The following is a 5464-nucleotide window of genomic DNA, read 5'->3' on the forward strand; positions in this document are numbered from 1 at the left end:
GTCATAGATTTAAATGGGAATCTAAGTCTTCATTGGTTAAATAAGCTCATTATAATGGACATCTCAGTGTTATACAAAAGGAAATAGATTTAGCATATGGTTTAAGAGATCTCCAGGTACTTCTAAGTTTGTTAATCAACCGTATGTTTTTGAACATTTGATGCAAAAATTTAAACATGTTCGACATTATTGTAGTTGAAACACCACAATTATATGTTATGCAATGGTTATAAATTTTGCATCAAAGATTTAGATGACACGAAGAAAACTTGTGATTCTTGGATAAGTGTAGTCTTCCAGGTGACCAATATTTCATTTAGAAATGACTTACATCCTCGAGAATCTCAAAATTGATACTATGGAATTTTCATTGATATACTTGATTGTGACTTTAATTACTTCAAGTTAGTTATCTTCATCATCAAATGGTACAGACTACAACTCAATCAAAATGATCCTGATAGAACTATTATTGAGCATGAGAATGGATTTCCAATGATTAATACAAGGTTGTTTGAGCCAACTGGGAATGAGCCCTATGTTCTTCCAAGCCAATGTGAGCATGTATTTTACTCAGAGTTTCCACATTAACTAGGTTGGTCATTTTTGTTACACTTGATTCAAGGGGAAGGTTGATAAGTTATAATGCGATGGAAGAAGAAGATATTGAGGAAGAGGAAGAAGTGGATCACGATCGAGAGTTTTTTGATGATGCTCCTGATGCAAATGATGTTGTTACTGATCACAATGATGATGCTTCTACTGATCATGATGATGATGGTGGTGGTGGTGGTGGTGGTGGTGGTGGTGGTGATGATGATGATGGTGATGGTGATGGTGATGGTGATGGTGATGGTGATGGTGATGATGTTGACGATGACAAGGATGACCAAGATAGTGGTGGTGATGATGTCGATGATGATGACGATCTTGATGATGAAATGGATGAAGAATAATGTCAATTACGAGGGGGTTGTTTGATTAGCTAACAAGGTAAAGAGCACTACAATGTTCTTTAAAATCTTTATTTAGTCATAACTTTTTAAAAATTTAACCCTTTTATTTGTTATTGCAGAGGACTTTCTTTTGCAAAGGACAGTGAGTGCACATCCATGGGTGAGAAGAAATGTTGATGACAACATGGATATGCCTCTGCAACAATATAGGTAAGGACAAAAAAGAAAGAAAAAAGAAAATGATTCATGTGAACTTATGTAACTCATTTGATAATGACTAATGTTTATGTCTAAATGTTTTATTTATGTTTTATTGAATGCTCATGTGAATTTTCTAATGAATCGTATGTTTTAATGTAAATGTAAATGTTCTAATGAAACTTATATGTTAATGAATGTTATCATGTGATAATTCATGAATTTTAGCAATTTATTAATAGAATGAATGAATTTTAGATGTTAATAGGGAATTTAGATGTTGGGGGCCTGGGGTCAAATGAGCTTCCACCTTCACATGATTGGCCCTAATAAGTAGATAATATTCAAATATTTTTGAAACCAAGTGAAGCTCAATATTAACCTATGATTGCATGACAACTAACTGTGTGAATCTCTTGGTTTTAAGCAATGTTGAAGGACATCATAGTCAAACTCATTAATTTATGAAATTTAGTTGTAGTGTACGAAGTATTTGAAAGAATGGCTTTCTATAGGATTGCCTCAAATTATTCCTCTCTAAGGTATTCTATTGTTGAGATTAAACTTACTAATAAAAATATGGTTTATCATGAGTGCAACGCCTGACTTTGAATCTGATTTGTGTTGATCATATATTGTGACAAAATTATGATTGATGAGTGAAGATCTGATTTTGAATCTTTTGAATGTGATTTGTGTGGATTATAAATGTATTATTTCCAGATGCATATGTGGGGGCACGAATCACAATACAGAAAAGGGCTAGATCATATGTTACTACTATGCAGAGGGACTCATGGTCAAGAGCTCTCCCACTTAAGGTTGGTGGAGTGGCCAATTGCCTCTAGATTAAAAAACTCTATGCTTACAGTTTTGATTTTCTTTCCCTTACAAGGTAATCCACAATCTTCTTAAGAAGGTTCATGTTCTTGTTTAAAGTAACTTTTAAAAACACTACATGACATGCTCCATGAGATGAAACAACAATACAAATGGAATGTGATCAATATGAAAAAAAAAAACTACCAATTTTTTATTTGTTATCTAAACTTTGATGTTTAGTACATTTTTGTTCTTGTAGTTTATGTTTAAGTTTGAATATATTTTAAAAATTTGATTATATGATTTTTACTTGTATCAACATTTTGTGTCATATTTTTAACTATTTATAATTGACTACTGCATAGCTTATTATGGAATTGAATCATAGCATTTGATCCTCAATTCATTATTTTATTGAATATCTCATCATGACATCAAATCATAGAATTTCATTCCATAACTCATGATGACAATGAATTATAGATTTTGATTCAAATCTTCCTAAAAGGAAATACTCACATAATATATTTCAAAATGCTCAAACAGAAATTAGGAATTGTTAACACAAACATATACATATGGTCTTATTTTTCTAGTGATATAGAATGTTCTTGTTTACATTTTATATGGCCCTTCCAATTTAGTCATAGTTTCCTTTTGATTGATTTATTAAAAATTGTGACTCATTTAGTGACTTGTTGGTATTTGCAAGGTCCCAAGTTTGGCATTGGATACACGGCCAGTTATTTGGTTAAATTTGAACAAATTGTAGAATTTTTGCTACAATGATGACCAACACAAATTTTACATTATAAGATTCAAGTAAGATTTAAATGCTTTAGTACTTTTACTGCTGCAAATGTATCACACATTATTTTTGTTAAACAATACTTGTGTCATTGTTATGTATGCAATTTCAAAACAAACAAGAAATTGTTTAAGAGAATAATGGTAAAGGTTTGTCATGTGATTCAAGAGTGATCCCTAGAGAAATATAACAAATGAACAAACATGAGGCCTAATATAATAAGAAATGAAACAAAAAAAAATATTAAGACAAAGTCATAGATGAAGTCCACATCCTATGATTGCAAATATAGCATGACATAGTCAATAATTCTAATATGGTATTGAAATATAGGGCATAAGAATTAAACATGCATATAAGATAGACACCAGATAAATAAATTATAGTCTCTTCAATTTCAACGAGCTACATAAGGTAAAGGTAAGAGTTCCATAGTCCAAAGGCAATTGTCTAGAGTTATAATACTATTTTCTAGAAGTGATTTATTCAACTCCTCAAGATTAGAGAGGATTGGAATAAGACAGGATATAACTCATTGCAATTGGTGATAGATCATGTTGAAGCTTTAAAAAAAATATTCCAATAGCCCAACAAGCATTATTTGCAACAGAACAATTTTCTTCACTCTTGCTAGTTGTAGTTTTGTGGCAACATTTAGGAAATCAGCCAAATTTGGTTGCAAATACACTGCACAGACTTTTGCAAACTTACCAAGTAGTGCAATGGAACTTTTGTAAACATCAATAGTCTCATCTACAGAACATTGTAAAAGAAGATTTCTAAAATCACTTCTTGTAACCATACTTTTAATTCCACTTCCAAGGCCTTAAACAAGCTTGGAGAGCAAGTCCAGTGAGAAAAAAATAAACTCTTTATCATATGGATCACCTACCTTTATAGGATCGACCTTTGCAATTTTTTTGATTCATATTAGGTTGATATATCTCACTAATACAGGTTCAACATAATGAGTAAACCCAAACCCAATGCATATTCTACTATTGTGAAACATTCAAGCAAAGGAAAAAGATCCCTATCTAAATTTGAGTGTTGTTGCCATTTGGCAATAAGTGGAGGTATCAAAATATCAAGATATTTTGACTGGTTGGTTCCCCCCCCCTACCCACAACATCTTCAAGTGTACCAATAGCATCATATACAATACAAAGATTTGGCCTTTGGTATTTAGCAAAGGCACACAAAAGGTGTTGGAAAATAAGCTCCAGATGTGGTGCCAACTCTCTTTTTGCCTCCTCTTCAAGGGTAGAAAAGGAAGATAAAGAAACCTCCTAAACTCTCTTTTTGTTGTCTAAAATTCATCTAAGAAGACTAGTAAATACCTTAACAAACTATTCATGTCCTTCTAGATGACCTATGACCTAAACAATCCATTTATTATATTAAGAAAGAGTCCAACATGTGACGCTTCACTCTAAAGGATACTTTTCATCAAGAAGAGGCACAAGAAAAGAAACCATCAAGTTCTGCAACACTACATTTTCTCAAATTCCATGAATTGATGATATCTTCTTTCTCTTCTCCATCATACATTCCATATGCCTCTTGTGCTTGTCAATCAAAATTCAAAAAATAAAGGTTTCAAATCTTGATCCCTGTCAAAAACATTTTCATCAACCTTTGCATCAACAAGTGCCTTATCATTGTCTGCATAAACCATGTTTGACAATAGAACCACAATCAAGTGTGGTAGAAATCCCCTCAATATTTATGGATGAAGATGAGCTTCACAAAATGCAAACCAAAAATCACATGACTTGAGAGTCACTTCTTCAGCAGCATCTCGATTTGCTTTGAACATATATAAAATTACATTTCTCATCTAGGGCTATAGGAAATTAGGTTGAGCCTTAAGGAGCTGAACCAATGCAACACATACTAATTTCCTTCAATAACCAGATCATGAGAAAGAGTAAATAGACCCTAAAGATCCTTATCCATAGATAGTAGCAATATTTTAGGAATAAGCTCAATATACTAGTTCATAGAGCTAAGTGCCAATTTCTTGACAGAAACATATAGTGACTAAAAAAACTAAAATAATCCAGGCAAAAAAATATCGATAGGTCACTCCTAAAAGCCTAGTACACCAGCATCTAGACCCTCTTATATATCTTCATTGATCTTTGATAATGTATTAAGATCACCTTCAATAAGATTGAAATTATTGCTATCAAAGCATTGAACCAATGCCTATAACAATTTCAGCCAACCATGTAGCTATCCTTGTTAGACTATAACACCAACAGCAATTCCCATTCTTGAATGAAGGTTTGTTTGGCACCCTCAAGCAAGGAAGAAACTCTAATTAGATGTATTGTTAATAAGATGTGATCAATGTAAGATTAGTCTTTAGATTTTTTCCAAGAGGAGCCCTATTGCTTGCCTGTAATATACCCTATCTTGTTCTATAAGATTTTGGACTGATTTCTTTACATTCTATTGAAGGAGACTTCTTGCTAACTAATACTTCAGTTAGATCACAAATTTGGAGCTTGCATGGCTAATATTGATGATATTACCTATGTAAGACTGGTAATTGATATTCAAATCAACAAGCATGAATTTCATCAATTGGATATAATGGAGTATCTCTTCCTATTTTTATATGATTATAGTGCCCCCCTTTGGAATCTCTTTATATTTTGTTATGTATCATGTG

General features: G+C 32.3%; 1 pseudogene; it reads right to left on the reverse strand.

Annotated features, from left to right (window-relative positions):
* Window positions 1-3181: 3181 nt before the first annotated feature.
* LOC149534364 (transportin-1 pseudogene) overlaps window positions 3182-5464 on the reverse strand; it is a 3195-nt pseudogene continuing 912 nt past the window's right edge.

The sequence above is a fragment of the Cupressus sempervirens genome, chromosome 10 (assembly GCF_028749045.1).
Source record: "Cupressus sempervirens isolate cs-2001-9-10 chromosome 10, ASM2874904v1, whole genome shotgun sequence".
NCBI lineage: Eukaryota > Viridiplantae > Streptophyta > Pinopsida > Cupressales > Cupressaceae > Cupressus > Cupressus sempervirens.